A 15787-nucleotide genomic window follows, 5' to 3' on the forward strand; every position below is an offset into this window, starting at 1 on the left:
AGGGTTCACATGCCAGTGGCCCTGTGTGATAGCGCCCCTGCCTGTCCCTGGCCTTTCTCTTCCCTGAAGGGCCGATGGTTTCCACCCAGCCTTTGCACCTGCTGCTTCTCTGCCTGAACCCTCCTTTCCCCGCCATCACATCTGGGCTCCGCTCATCACTTAAGTTTCATCCCACGTGTCCCCTCTTCACAGGGGCCTAAATGAGCCCACCGTCGTCTTGTCCCTCTGTGGCCCATTGCCATTTCATTTTCTTCATAGAACTCCCGGGAAGGGAAGGTGTCCTGCTCACTGGTTTGGTTGCTTATCGCTGGTCTGTCTGCCCCCTTCCATACCGCCAACCACAGAGTGCAGGTCCATGGGGCAGGAGCTCTGTCTCTGTGCATCACTGTCTCCCTGCCTGGCACGTGGGAATTGTTCGGGAAGCTACTGGTGGATGAGCGAGTCAGAAACCCATTACCTGCAACCCCTCAGCTGGGCCCTGGGATTTTCTGGCTCCCTCTGGCCGCCAGCGAAGAGTGATGGAGTTGACACACTCATTTAGAAAGTTGCTAACTCCTGGCTGGGGGTGGAAGTGGGGGAGGGCGTTAGCGCTGCAGGACAGAGCTGGGCCTCCCAGAGAGTGACCCCCAAAATGCAGCTTTGATTGCCTCTGGTGCCTTTTTCTCTGAGAGTGGAGGTCTTTAGATCTTAGTCACTGGAATCTTCAGAGAGCTTGGCAAGTTTTCTTCTCAAGGTCTTGCCTCTTGGCTAGTTTGTTTACTTATGTATTTGGCTGACTTTCCAAGGAGGATGAAAAGTGAGCTGGGCACCTTGCTATTTGGTGCTTTTTTTTTTGCAATTTTATTTTATTATTATGTTTTTAAATAAATTATTTTTGGCTGTGTTGGGTCTTCGTTGCAGTGCGCGGGCTTCTCATTGCGGTGGCTTCTCTTGTGGAACACGGGCTCTAGGAGCGTGGGCTTCAGTACTTGTGGCGCATGGGCTTGGTTGCTCTGCAGCATGTGGGATCTTCCCGGACCAGGGCTCGAACCCATGTCCCCTTCATTGGCAGGCAGATTCTTAACCACTGTGCCACCAGGGAAGTCCCTTTTTGCAATTTTAAAACTATATATATATTATATTGGAGTATAGTTGATTTACAATGTTGTGTTAGTTTCAGGTGTATAGCAAAGTGATTCAATTAGACGTATACATATATTCATTCTTCTTCAGATTCTTTTCTCATATAGCTTATCACAGAATATTGAGTAGACTTCCCTGTGCTGTACAGTAGGTCCTCGTTGGTTATTTGCCTTATATGTAGTGTGTATATGTTCATCCCAAGCTCCTAATTTACCATTACCCCCCCACCACGTTTCCCTTTTGATAACCATGAGTTTGTTTTCGATATCTGTAAGTCTGTTTCTGTTTTGTAAATAAGTTCATTTGTATCATTTTTTTTAGATTCTACATATAAGTGATATCATATATTTGTCTTTGTCTGACTTCACTTAGTATGATAATCACTAGGTCCATCCATGTTGCTGCAAATGGCATTATTTCCTTTTTTATGGCTGAGTAATATTCCATTGTAGGTATGTACCACATCTTATTAATCTGTTCCTCTGTTGATGGACAGTTAGTTTGCTTCTGTATCTTGGCTGTTGTAAATAGTGCTGCAGTGGACATTGGGGTGCATGTATCTTTTCGAATTATGGTTTTCTCCTTATATATGCCCAGTAGTGGGATTGCAGGAACATTTGGTAGTTCTATTTTTAGTTTTTTAAGGAACCTCCATACTGTTCTCCATAGTGGCTGTATCAATTTACATTCCCACTAACATGTAGGAGGGTTCCCTTTTCTCCACACCCTCTCCAGCATTTATTGTTTGTAGACTTTTTGAGGATGGCCATCCTGACTGGTGTGATGTAATACATCACTGCAGTTTTGATTTGCATTTCTCTAATAATTAGCGATGTTGGGCATCTTTCCATGTGCTTTTTGGCCATCCATATGTCTTCTTTGGAGAAACGTCTATTTAGATCTTCTGCCCATCTTTTTTATTGGGCTGTTTGTTTTTTGGATACAGAACAGCATATGCTGTTTGTATATTTTGGAGATTAATCCCTGTCAGTTGCATCATTTGTAAGTATTTTCTCCCATTCTGTGGGTTGTCTTTTCGTGTGTTTTTTCATTTTTACTTTATTTTTTGCTTGTAATTTTATTTTATTTTATTCATTATTATTTCTTTTTGCATCTTTATTGGAGTATAATTGCTTTACAATGGTGTGTTAGTTTCTGCTTTATAACAAAGTGAATCCGTTATACATATACATATCTTCCCATATCTCTTCCCTCTTGCGTCTCCCTCCCTCTCACCCTCCCTATCCCACCCCTCCAGGTGGTCATAAAGCACCGAGCTGATCTCCCTGTGCTATGCGGCTGCTTCCCACTAGCTATCTACCTTACGTTTGGTAGTGTATATATGTCCATGCCTCTCTCTCACTTTGTCACAGCTTACCCTTCCCCCTCCCCATATCCTCAAGTCCATTCTCTAGTAGGTCTGTGTCTTTATTCCTGTCTTACCCCTAAGTTCTTCATGACCTTTTTTTCCTTAAATTCCATATATATGTGTTAGCATACGGTATTTGCCTTTCTCTTTCTGACTTAATTCACTCTGTATGACAGTCTCTAGGTCTATCCACCTCATTACAAATAGCTCAATTTCGTTTCTTTTTATGGCTGAGTAATATTCCATTGTATATATGTTCCACATCTTCTTTATCCATTCATCCGATGACGGACACTTAGGTTGTTTCCATCTCCGGGCTATTGTAAATAGAGCTGCAATGAACATTTTGGTACATACTTCTTCTTGGATTGATCCCTTGATCATTATGTAGTGTCCTTCTTTGTCTCTTCTAATAGTCTTTGTTTTAAAGTCTATTTTGTCTGATATGAGAATTGCTACTCCAGCTTTCTTTTGGTTTCCATTTGCATGGAATATCTTTTTCCATCCTCTTACTTTCAGTCTGTATGTGTCTCCAGGTTTGAAGTGGGTCTGTTGTAGACAGCATATATATGGGTCTTGTTTTTGTATCCATTCAGCCAATCTGTGTCTTTTGGTGGGAGCATTTGGGCCATTTACATTTAAGGAGGAGGGCGTCTGTTCTTCGGTCAGATAGGACGAGGTTAAAGGAGCAGCTGCTTCGGGGAGTCTGGTTCACTCAGGCCGGGGGAGGGAGGGGCACGGAGTGTGGGCGAGCCTGCAGCGGCAGAGGCCAGCATGACGCTGCACCAGCCTGAGGCACGCCGTGCGTTCTCCCGGGGAAGTTGTCCCTGGATCCCGGGACCCTGGCAGGGGCGGGCTGCACAGGCTTCCCGGAAGGCGGGTGTGGATAGTGATCTGTGCTCGCACACAGGCTTCTTGGTGGCGGCAGCAGCTGACTTAGCGTCTCATGCCCGTCTCTGGGGTCCGCACTTTTAGCCGGAGCTCCTTTAAGCAGAGCTCTTAACCCCCTCTCCTCACGCACCAGGAACCAAAGAGGGAAGAAAAAGTCTCTTGCCTCTTCGGCAGGTCCAGACTTTTCCCCGGACTCCCTCCCGGCTAAACGTGGTGCACTAACCCTCTGTAGGCTGTGTTCACGCCGCCAAACCCAGTCCTCTCCCAGGGCTCCGACCTAAGCCCGAGCCTCAACTCCCAGCCCCACCCGCCCCGGCGGGTGAGCAGACAAGCCTCTCGGGCTGGTTTAGTGCTGGTCAGCACTGATCCTCTGTGCGGAATCTCTCTGCTATGCCCTCCGCACCCCTGTTGCTGTGCTCTCCCCCGCAGCTCTGAAGCTTCCCGCTCCGCCACCCGCAGTCTCTGCCCGCTAAGGGGCTTCCTAGTGTGTGGAAACCTTTCCTCCTTCACAGCTCCCTCCCACTGGTGCAGGTCCCGTCCCTATCCTTTTGTCTCTGTTTATTCTTTTTTCTTTTGCCCTACCCAGGTACGTGGGAAGTTTCTTGCCTTTTGGGAGGTCTGAGGTCTTCTGCCAGCGTTCAGTAGGTGTTCTGTAGGAGTTGTTCCACGTGTAGGTGTATTTCTGGTGTATCTGTGGGGAGGAAGGTGATCTCTGCGTCTCACTCCTCCACCATCTTCCCCTCGTCCCCTGTCTTTTCATTTTGTTTATGGTTTCCTTTGCTGTGCAGAAGCTTTTACGTTTAATTAGATCCCATTTATTTATTTATTTATTTATTTTCATTAGGAGGTGGATCCAAAAAGTATTGCTGTGATTTATGTCAAAGAGTGTTCTGCCTTTGTTTTCCTCTAAGAGTTTTATAGTGTCCAGCCTTACATTTAGGTCTTTGATCCATTTTGAGTTTATTTTTGTGTATGGTATTAGAGAATGTTCTAATTTCATTCTTTTACACGTAGCTGTCCGGTGTTCCCAGCATCGCTTATTGAAGAGGCTGTCTTCTCTCCATTGTATATTCTTGCCTCCTTAGTCATAGATTAGTTGACCATAGGTGCATGGGTTTATTTCTGGGCTTTGTATCCTGTTCCATTGAGCCATATTTCTGTTTTTGTGCCAGTATCATACTGTTTTGATGACTGTAGCTTTGTAGTATAGTCTGAAGTCAGGGAGCCTGATTCCTCCAGTTCCATTTTTCTTTCTCAGGATTGCTTTGGCTATTGGGGGTCTTTTGTGTCTCCATAGAAATTTAAAAAAAATTTGTTCTAGTTCTGTGAAAAATGCCATTGGTAATTTGATAGGGATTGCGTTGAGTCTATAGATTGCCTTGGGTAGTATAGTCATTTTGACAATATTGATTCTTCCAATGCAAGAACATGGTGTATCTTTCCATGTGTTTGTGTCATCTTCGATTTCTTTCATTAGTGTCTTATTGTTTTCAGAGTATGGGCACGTCTTGTCTCCTTAGGTAGGTTTATTCCTAGGTGTTTTATTCTTTTTGATGTGATGGTAAATGGGATTGTTTCCTTAATTTCTCTTTTTGGATCTTTTGTCATTAGCATATAGAAATGCAACAGATTTCTATGTATTAATTTTCTTTCTTTTTTTAAATAAATTTATTTATTTATTATTGGGTTGCTGCACGTGGGCTTTCTCTAGTTGCGGCGAGTGAGGGCTACTCTTCGTTGTAGCGCACGTGCTTCTCATTGTGATGGCTTCTCTTGTGGAGCATGGGCTGTAGGCACGTGGGCTTCAGTCATTGTGGCACGAGGGCTCAGTAGTTGTGGCTCGCAGGCTGTAGAGTGCAGGCTCAGTAGTTGTGGCCCACAGACTTAGTTCCTCCACGGCATGTGGGATTTTCGTGGACCAGGGATCGAACTCGTGTTCCCTGCATTGGCAGGTGGATTCTCACCCACTGCACCACCAGGGAAGTCCTGTATTAATTTTCTATCCTGCAACTTTACCGAATTCATTGATAAGCTCTAGTAGTTTTCTCATAGCATCTTTAGGATTTTCTATGTATAGTATCATGTCATCTGCAAACAGTGACAGTTTTATTTCTTCTTTTCCACTTTGGATTCCTTTTCTTTTTCTTCTCTGATTGCTGTGGTTAGGACTTCCAAAACTACATTGAATAAAAGTGGCGAGCGTGGACATCTTGTCTATTTCCTGATCTTAGAGGGAATGCTTTCATCTTTTCACTATTGAGAATGATGTTAGCTGTGGGTTTGCCATATATGGCCTTTATTATGTTGAGGTAAGTTCCCTCTGTGCCCACTTTCTGGAGACTTTTTATCATAAATGGGTGTTAAATTTTGTCAGAAGCTTTTTCTGCATCTGTTGAGATGATCACATGGTGTTTATTCTTCAGTTTGTTAATGTGGTATATCGTACTGATTGATTTGTGGATATCGAAGAATCCTTGCATCCCAGGGATAAATCCCATTTGATCATGGTGTATGATCCTTTTAATGTGTTGTTGGATTCTATTTGCTAGTATTTTGTTGAGGATTTTTGCATCTATATTCATCAGTGATTTTTGTCTGTAATTTTCTTTTTTTGTAGTATCTCTGTCTGGTTTTGATACCAGAGTGATGGGTGTCCTTGTAGAATGAGTTTGGGAGTGTTCCTCTGCAATTTTTTGGAAGAGTTTGGGAAGTATGGGTGTTAGCTCTTCTCTAAATGTTTGATAGAATTCACCTGTGAAGCCGTCTGGTCCTGGACTTTTGTTTGTTGGTAGTTTTAAAATCACTGTTTCAATTTCATTACTTGTGGTCTGTTCATATTTTCAATTTCTTCCTGGTTCAGTTTTTGAAGATTGTACCTTTCTAAGAATTTGTCCATTTCTTCTAGGTTGTCCATTTTAGTAGCATGTGGTTGTTTGTAGTAGTCTCATGATCTTTTTGAATTTCTGTGGTGTCCATTGTAAGTTCTCCGTTTTCATTTCTAATTTTATTGATTTGAGCCCTCTCCCTTTTTTTCTCAAAGAGTCTGGCTAAAGGTTTATCAGTTTTGTTTATCTTTTAAAGGAATCAGCTTTTTTTTTCATTGATCTTTTCTATTGTTTTCTTCTCTATTTCATTTATTTCTGGTCTCTATTGCTTCTTGGCCTTTTGGCTAAGATCAAGTGTATTTTTGCTCTGATCTTTATCATTTCTTTTTTTCCAACTTTGGGTTTTGTTTCATCTTTCTCTAGTTGCTTTGGCTGTAAGTTTAGGTTGTGTATTTGAGATTTTTTTTGTTTCCTGAGTTAAGATTGTATTGCTATAAACTTCCCTCTTAGAACTGTTAGCCGCATCCCATAGGTTTTGGATCATCATGCTTTCATTTTCATTTGTCTCTAGGTATTTTTTGATTTCCTCTTTGATTTCTTCAGTGATCCATTGATTGATGAGTAAGATATTGTTTAACCTCCACGTGTTTGTGTTTTTTACAGTTTTCTTTTTTCCTGTGATTGACTTCTAATCTCATAGTGTTGTGGTCGGAAAAGATGCTTGATATGATTTCGATTTTCTTAAATTTACCAAGGCTTGATTTGTGACCCAAGATGTGATCTCTCCTGGAGAATGTACCATGTGCACTTGAGAAGAAAGTGTATTCTGTTGCTTTTGGATGCAATGTTCTATAAATATCAGTTAAGTCCATCTGGTCTAATGTGTCATTTAAGGCCTGTGTTTCCATATTGATTTTCTGTCTGGATGATCTGTCCAATGATGAAAGTGGGGTGTTAAAGTCTCCCACTATTATTGTGTTACTGTCAGTTTCTCTTTTTATGGCTGTTAGTATTTGTCTTATATATTGAGGTGCTCCTGTGTTGTGTGCATATATATTTACAATTGTTATATCTTCTTCTTGGATTGATCCCTTGATCATTATGTAGTGACCTTCCTTGTCTCTTGTAACAGTCTTTATTTTAAACTCTATTTTGTCTGATATGAGTATTGCTACTCCAGCTTTCTTTTGATTTCTACTTGCATGGAATACCTTTTTCCATCCCCTCACTTTGTTTGTACATGTCCCTAGATCTGAAGTGTGTCTCTTGTAGACAGCAGAAATATGGATATTGTTTTTGTATCCATTCAGCCAGTCTATGTCTTTTGGTTGGAGCATTTAATCCATTTACATTTAAGGTAATTATCAATATGTATGGTCTTATTGCCATTTTGTTAATTGTTTTGGGTTTGTTTTTGAAGGTCTTTTTTCTTCCCTTCCTCTTTTGTTCTCTTATGATTTGATGTCTATCTTTAGTGTTGTATTTGGATTGCTTTTTCTTTTTTGTGTGTGTTTCTATTGTAGATTTTTGGTTTGTGGTTCCCATGAGGTTTTGTTATAGCAGTCTATATGTATACCAGATTGTTTTAAATTGCTGGTCTCTTAATTTCCAGTGCATTTCCAGTATCCTGCATTTGTATTCTTATCTTCTCACGATTGCTGGCTTTGATGTTATATTTGTGTGTAGATGTTTACTTTATGTTTGCCTTTACTGGTGAGCTTTCCCATTCACAATTTTCTTGATTCTATTGTAGTTGTGGCCATTTATTTTCCACTTAGAGAAGTTTCTTTAGGATTTGTTTTAAAGCTGGTTTGGTGGTGCTGAGCTCTCTTAGCTTTTGGTTGTCTGTAAAGCTTTTGATTTCTCCATCAAATATGAATGAGAGCCTTGCTGGATAGAGTATTCTTGGTTGTAGATTTTTCCCTTTCATCAGTTTAAATATATAGTGCCACCCCCTTCAGGCTTGCAGAATTTCTGCTGAAAAAATCAGCTGAAAACCTTATGGGGATTACCTTGTATGTTACTTGTTTCTTTTCCCTTGTGGCTTTTAATATTCTTCCTTTGTCTTTCATTTTTGTCGGTTTGATTAATATGTGTCTCATCATGTTCCTCATTGGGTTTATCTTGTATGGGACTCTGTGCTTCCTGGATTTGAGTGTTTCCTTTCTCACGTTAGGGAAGTTTTCAGCTATTATCTCTTCAAATATTTTCTCACGTCCTTTCTCTCTTTTCCTTCTGGGACTCCTTAATGCAAATGTTTGTGTGTTTAATAGTGTTCCAGAGGTCTCTGAGACTGACCATATTCCTTTTCATTTTTTTTCTTTATTCTGTTCCACAGCTGTGATTTCCACTGCTCTGTCTTTCAGTTAGCTATTCACTCTTCTGCCTCAGTTATTCTGCTAGTGATTCCTCTAGTGTATTTTTCATTCCAGTTATTGTATTGTTCATCTCTGTTTGTTTGTTCTTTAAGTCTTCTAGCTTTTTGTTAATCATCTCTTGTATCGTCTCAATCTGTGCCTCCATTCTTTTTCCAAGATCTTGGATCATCCTTACTATCATTACTCTAAATTCTCTTTCGGGTAGGTTACCTATCTCCACTTCATTTAGTTGTTCTTGTGGGTTTTTGTCTTGTTCCTTCGTCTGGAACGTATTTATCTACCATCTCATTTTGTCTGACTTTCTGTGTTTGTGGTTTCCTTTCTGCTGGCTGCAGGATCATAGCTCCTCTTGCTTTTGGTGTCTGCCCCTTGGTGGGTGAAGTTGGTCCTGGTGTTTGTGCAGGCTTCCTGGTGGGAGGGACTGGTGCCTGCCCACTGGTGGGTTCAGCTGGGTCTTGTCCCTGTCGTCGGCAGGGCCGTGTCAAGTGGTGTGGTTAGAGGTGGCTGTGAGCTCCGTACGGCTTTAGGCAGCCTGTCTGCTGATGGGTGGGGCTGTTCCTATCCTGCTGTTTGTTTGGCCTGAGGCATTCTAGCACTGGAGCCTGCAGGCTGTTTGGTAGGGCCAGGTCTTGATGCCAAAATAGTGACCTCCAGGAGAGGTAATGCTGATCAATATTCTCTGGGGCCTCTGCCACCAGTGTCCTTGCTCCCTCGTCAGTCAGCCACAGCCTCCCCCTGCCTCCCCAGGACACCCTCCGAGACTCATAGGTAGGTCGAGCCTTGGCTTCTATGGAGTTACTGCTTTGGGCTGGGTCCCAGTGTATGTGAAATCTTGTGTGCGCCCTCTAAGAGTGGAGTCCCTGTTTGCCGCAGTCCTGTGGAGTTCCTGCACTCAAGCCCCACTGGCTTGCAAAGCCAAATGCTCTGGGGGTTCCTCCTCCTGATGTCAGACCCTCAGGCTGGGGAACCTGACATGGGGCTCAGGACTCTCACTCCTGTGGGAGAGCCTCTGTGATATAATTATTTTCCAATTTGTGGGTCACCCACGTGGTGGGTATGCGATTTGATTATGTCGTGGAAGCCTCCCTCCTACCATCTTGTTGTGGCTCCTTCTTTGTCTTTGAATCTAAAATATCGTTCTTTTTGGTAGGTCCCTGTCTTTTTTGTTGATGGCTGTTCAGCCGTTAGTTGTGATTTTGGTGTTTTCATGAGAGGAGGTAGGCTCAAGTCCTTCTACTCCACCATGTTTTCCAGAAGAGAGGGGCTTCCTTTAGTTTGGATGTTTGTTGTCTCTTTCTTCAGCGTGTGCTGGCTGTTATCCCCTTGATATGGGGTGTGCAGGTGCAGTGGCCCTTGTGCACTCCCGGGATGGCGGGGGCAGTGCTTGATGCCTGTTCGCAGGTCCCGTAGTAGTAGCTGCTCTCCGTGTATTCCTGGGAGACTGGGGTCAGCGCTTGGCACCCACTCGTGTGTCTCATAGCAGCGACTCACACCCACCCCTGGAACTCTGGTAGGCGGTGTCCTGTTGCCTGGGAGCGCTCACAGGGAAAGAAGCTCTTTTGGTGGTCCAACTCCTCTCCTCATGCCCCCTCCCCATAATGGCACCTTGCCTCTCTGGCAGGCCCAGGCTTCTTCCAAGTACCCCCTCAGTGTCCACACCCCAGCCTCTTCGGGCTGTCTCCATACAGCCATCCCCGGTCCTCTCCCTGGGTCTGACCTCTGAAGCCTGAGCTTTAGCACCCAGCCCCCACCTGCACCGAAAGATGAGAGTCTCAGGCTGGGGAGCGCAGGGTGGCCGTGCCGACCTTCTCTGCAGGTGACTCTCCGTTTTGCCTTCCGCAGACCAGTTGCTGCACTCCCCTCCGAGGCTCTGAAGCTCCGCCTCCGTCCAGGCTCATCTCCCTGCCAGCGAGGAGACTTCTCAAGGTGCGGAAATCTTTCCTCCTTCACAGCTCCCTCCTTGGGGCGCAAGCCCCATCCCGATTTCTTTCTTTTTCTTTTTCCTTTCGTCCTATGCAGTTACATGGAGGTTTTCTTGCCCTTTCTGAAGTCTGAGGCCTTCTGCTGGCGTTCAGTAGGTGTTCTGTGTGCATCGTTCCACTTGTAGGTGTATTTTTTTTCTGTTTTTGCGGTACGCGGGCCTCTCACTGTTGTGGCCTCTCCCGTTGCGGAGCACAGGCGCCGGACGCGCAGGCTCAGCGGCTATGGCTCACGGGCCCAGCCGCTCCGCGGCATGTGGGATCTTCCCGGACCGGGGCACGAACCCGCGTCCCCTGCATCGGCAGGCGGACTCTCAACCACTGCGCCACCAGGGAAGCCCTGTAGGTGTATTTTTAATGTTTTTGTGGGAGCAGGTGAGCTCCCCAGCCTGTTCCTCTGCCATCTTGATCCCATCCCTTCTATCTGGTGCGTTTTAACCTCTTTCCTGTAGGTAAGGATCGCAGTCGGGGAAGCGGAGCTGTTGTCGGAGGTGGATCAGTACCTCTTAGCAGGATAATAAATTGCTCGTCAGTTAATTTATGTGCCTTAAATCCATCAAAACCCGGGATGACGCTTAGGTCATCAAAATAGTCCTGAGATATGTACAGCTTGAGAGTGTCTGATTTTTGGGGGCCCCCAAAGGCAGGGGGCCATGGAGACAGGCTTCCAAGAGTCTGGACAGACCTGACTGCACACACACTTCTGGTGCTCACCCTTCCTGCCCCTGGGAACCTTTTGTCTTATATACTCCCTTTGGATCCCCCAGCCCCTGCATAGGGCTGGGTGTGTAACTGGTACTGAACACTGGAAATCACCTCATGAAACCCGTTCTTGGTGTCTAGGGTGGCCTCCCCTGGAGGTGGAAAGGGTGGCAGGACTCGCATAGCTAAGACCCCTTACTAAGGCCAGCAGTCCTGATCCCTGATTCAGGAACTGACGTCCCAGTGATCCTTTTACTAGTTGGGACTCCTGGTGGCAAGTGACAGAAAGGAAGGGGGCAGACTGGTTCGGGTCAGCAGGCATGAGGGCCCTGCTCTCCTCCTCTGTGCAGCTCCCACCTCAGGCAGCACTTCCGCTCCCAGCCTCAGTTCAGTCTGTCAGCAGCCCCAGGAACAGAGCTGGCCTCACCCCCTGCAGCTGAGTAAACATCGTTGACTAGAGTCTCCTGGGCCCATCCTGGGTGTGGGGCCCATCAGAGGCTCCTGGGCCCATCCTGGGTGTGGGGCCCGTCAGAGTCTCCTGGGCCCATCCTGGGTGTGGGGCCCATCAGAGTCTCCTGGCCCCATCCTGGGTGTGGGCCTGTCACAATGGCTGGGAGGATGCTAGAGCCCAGGGATGCACCACGTTGGCCAGCCCGGTGCCCTGCCTCGGATCCCGTGTCTAAACAGTCTGGAGTGGAGGAGGGTGGTTCCTGAGAACAGCTGGATGTTGGGGCAAGCAGGAGGGGACTGTGCTGGGTTGCATGTCCACCACGCCCGCCCATCGTCACACCTACCTCGGCAGCATTCACAGCTGTCTCAGCCTGCATCTTCTCTGGGCCTGGAGGAGGGCAGCTGGGTGAGCACCGCAGTGGATGTTAGGGAGGTGAGCTTTATGCACCATATGCGTCTTAGCTTCGTCATTTAGTCCAGTCAAGTGGTCACTCTGTGCTGGGTCCCATCAGCACCACACACGGTCCCTGCCTTCAGGGGCCAGAGATGCAGGAGGCAGATAAGCGCGTGATGCTAAGTTGTGACGGGTGCTGCGAAGGCAGAAGTAGGGGAGGTGTGGGAGGGGGTGACCTCAACAAGGTGGCTGCTCTCAGGAGGCACGAGAGTGAGCCACTCAGGAAAAATGGGGTGGGCAGGGGCACATTCCAGGCAGAAGAACAGCACGTGAAAAGGTCCTGAGGCCAGTGACAAGTCCGGCGCAGCCTGAGGGGCAGCTCTTTGGGACGTGGCAGGATGTGAGGACACAGGGGTAGCCAGTGGAGACCTGGAGGCCACAGTAGGGACCTGGGATTTTACTGAGGGTGCTGGGACGGCCCTGGAGAGTTTTGAGCTGGGCGTGGTGTGATCCAGGTGATGCTGTTTAAAAGGTTCTGGTCTCTGGATGAATTCGGACCCTGGGGGGGGGCACGAGCAGAAGCAGAGGCTGGTGAGGGGCATTTCTGTTAGTCCAGGGGAGAGACAGGGGTTGGGGGGAGGGTCAGGCCCAGGGCTCGTGTAGGAGGCGCGGCCACAGGACATGTGGTGGCCTGGTTGTTGGGATGATGGGATGTGAGCACCAAGGAGCGTGTTGGTGGCATTTCCCAGATCGGGGAGGAGCAGGTTTGGGGGAAATGCTGGACATGTTACGGCTGAGGTAACGCTTCGGCTTCCGGGTATATTTCTGGTGGAGGTGAGTAGCCTGAGGTGGGGCACACAGCATCCAGGGCCCCTGGCTTTCAGGCCTGTCCTCCCACACTGCTGGCCTGGAGCTGAAGGGCAGCCCTGGGCACCCGTGGGCCTGGGTGGAGACTCGATTCACAGTCTCTGCAGCCCCCTCCGTGTGTCTGGGCCTCAGCCTCCTTGTCTGTAAACTGGGGCCAGTGAGACTCTCCAACCCCCGCAGAATCCTGGTGCTTCGGGGCTGTCCCTGGAAGACTGGCTCAGGTCTGGGCGCCTCCTGGGAGGAGGCGGGACAGACGGGGAGGCGGCCCTCCTGGCAGGTGCTGCTGCTCTCGGCTCTGCTCAGAGGAGCCTGGGCCAGCAGCCGTCTGGGGGTGGGAACCCACTTGGGTGTGTCCGTGCGTCGCGGGCTCTCGGCCGGGGCGGGAGTTGGCGTCAGCGGGCAGGCGTCCTGGTGCTGAGCGAGACAGAGTCAGCTCAGGGGCCCCGGGCTGCCCACTTAGCGTTGCCCTTGGAGAGGTCACCAGTTGACCTCATTCTCAGGGCAAATGTGGCTGCTCTGCTGGGGTTTGCCCTGCTTTTTGGCACCTTCTCTGTCTTTGAGTCCTGCTTCGTCCTGCCCTTAACGCCCTCCAAAGGGAATCTCCACCTGGATCCCTCCTAGGGTGGCCCTGTTAGCAGCCCCCCAGAGTGGAGGGGGGCCCAGCCCATTCCCACAGCCTCAGTGCCAGCTGCTTCAGCGTGGACCTGGGCCTGGAAGGGAGGGAAGCATGCCACGCGGGGCCAGAAAACCCAAGAGGGCCTTCGCCTGACGGGCTGAGAGTGTGTGTCCACGTGTGACTGTGGGAGGAAAGCAGGGCCGTCCGCTCTCTGGCTAGCCCCAGGGCCAGGCCCTGTGGGCAGCCTCTGAGCCTACTGCCCCCCAGGAGCAGCTACTAGTGACGTCCTGTTTGCACGGCAGAGAGCTGGCATTCCAGCCCGGGGCTGTCTGTAAAGTGAGTCCAGGAGGAGCTGGGCACCATGCGTGGGTGTGCAAGCCCCAGCATTCAAGGCTACGTCCATGTGGAGCTCAGAAGCAGCCTGGTTTCCTGGCTGGGGTGGGGCACAGGGCGAGGGCAGTGAGGTGCTCAGGGGCCCAGAGCAGGTGGGGCCTGTGGAACAGCAGGAACCGAGGTCAAGCCTCAGCATCAGGGCCCTGAACTGGAGACCTCGGAGCCAGTCCCTCAGGTGGCACAGAGATCAAAGGCCATGTCCCTCCAACAGCCCAGACACACGGGAGCCGGATGGACAGTCACCAGGTAGATGGCCACATTTGGGAAAGTGCCCGGTGATCAAGGAGGCAGAAGCCGGAACGAGGATTTAGCAGTCACATGAGATTTGGGGAGCTGTGCTGCAAGGCTGGGATTCAGGTTGGGCAATTCAGACCTGGGGGGGGTGGGGCGCTTCCCAGGAGGCCTCTGCGGCCAGGTCAGCGCAGTCTCTCATCTCTGCAGTGCCTGGCTCCAAGGCCAGGCTCGGGGGTCAAGCTCTGTAAACAATTGCCAACAAGTGAGGGGCTCTCAGAGGCCTGAGCAGAGCAGGGACTTCGTCTCACAATAGAGAAAACTAAGTTGCAGAGGAGAGAGGTGCCCTGGGGCAGGTGGTAGAGTGGGGACCCCTGTGTACAGCCTGGATGTCGGGTCCAGCACTCTCCCGCCCCTGTGGGCTGCACACGGACCCCCTCAGGCGAACCTCTAACCTGGAGCTCAGTGCTCCGCGGTGGCAGGTTTGCACTGAGGGACACTGATGGGTCATCGGCCCGCAGTCCGCCTGGAGCTCGGGGGCCAGAGCAGCAAGGCCAGGCCCAGCCCCTGTGTCTTCCCTGCCCCAGCCCGGGAGCAGGGGCCTTGCCCGGGCAGCTCTGATCACGTCACTCGGTGGCTTCCCTGGCTCTTTGCCAGGAGAGGAGTGAGCAGGGGAGAGAGCAGTGCACTTGGACAATAATTTACAATCCAGTGAAGCATGAGATCGCAGCCTTCCTTTACCGGATTATTACTTAAGTACAAAATTGACTTGGAGTGGGGAGTGGGGGGAGTTTACACTTCTGAAAATAAAAATGAAAAAGAAGGGGGTTTTTCTGGCCTCCTTACCAGCGGGAAGGAGGAAGCCCAGGCTCCTGGGGTCAGGACGCTGAATGCATTTTACTTTTTGGCCACTTTCTCTTGAGGCCTAGGATCTTTGCCTGCCGTCTGGCTGAGCCTCCTTCCCATAGTACCACAGTGGGGTCTTGGGTCATGCCATCGACCAGACTTTAATTCAAGTGCTTTGGAATCCCCATGTTCCAGCTGGCGACGAGCCTGTGTCTGTCTGCTCTGGGGACCCACACTCTGAGCCCCAAGTCCCGGGCCCGGCAGAGGACGCCAGACGAGGGGGCAGGTGGAGCGTTCACTGTGGCCCGGGAGCCTGGAGTCGCCTGTCGGGACCAGGGAGGCTCCGATGGCTACAGGTTTTCCTGCTGCTTTGGTTGAGGCAAATCTGGATTGCTTTAGCGTCCCGCTGTCACCCAGGACTTTGTCTTGGCTTCCCCTTGGGACCTCGGAATCGAGCAGGTGTCTAGAGGGTGAGCCACAGGCTAGCTGGCCTCACCTCCACACCTTGCTTATCGCAGCTGGGTCCGGAGGCCTCTGGAGAGCCCTGGATTTGCAGAATGTGTCTATGCTGAGTGCTTGGGCTGTGACAGCAGTTCTTGGGGAACTTTCCAAGGGCAAGGGGTGTGAGGGGCGTGGCCAGGGCTGCTTGGAGCCCAGCTCAGGACAGGGCGCGCTGGGAGCAGAGGGGGGCGTAAGGCTCTGCTTGGGGTCTGTGGCTCCTTGG

General features: G+C 49.1%; 1 protein-coding gene across 3 annotated transcripts in view; it reads left to right on the top strand.

Moving 5' to 3' along the window:
* Positions 1 to 15787, top strand: part of KLHL25 (kelch like family member 25) — a 49586-nt gene that overhangs the window by 17139 nt on the left and 16660 nt on the right. For 2 of the 3 annotated variants that reach the window (XM_024749552.1, XM_024749462.1), the window contains exon 2: positions 10428 to 10511. The exons of the other annotated variant lie outside the window; for it this stretch is intronic. The gene's annotated coding sequence lies outside the window, so the exon portion shown is untranslated. The remainder of the gene's footprint in view (positions 1 to 10427; positions 10512 to 15787) is intronic. 3 annotated transcript variants of the gene reach the window in all.

This window comes from Neophocaena asiaeorientalis, unplaced genomic scaffold (assembly GCF_003031525.2).
Source record: "Neophocaena asiaeorientalis asiaeorientalis breed wild unplaced genomic scaffold, Neophocaena_asiaeorientalis_V1.1 scaffold201, whole genome shotgun sequence".
Classification (NCBI taxonomy): Eukaryota; Metazoa; Chordata; class Mammalia; order Artiodactyla; family Phocoenidae; genus Neophocaena; species Neophocaena asiaeorientalis.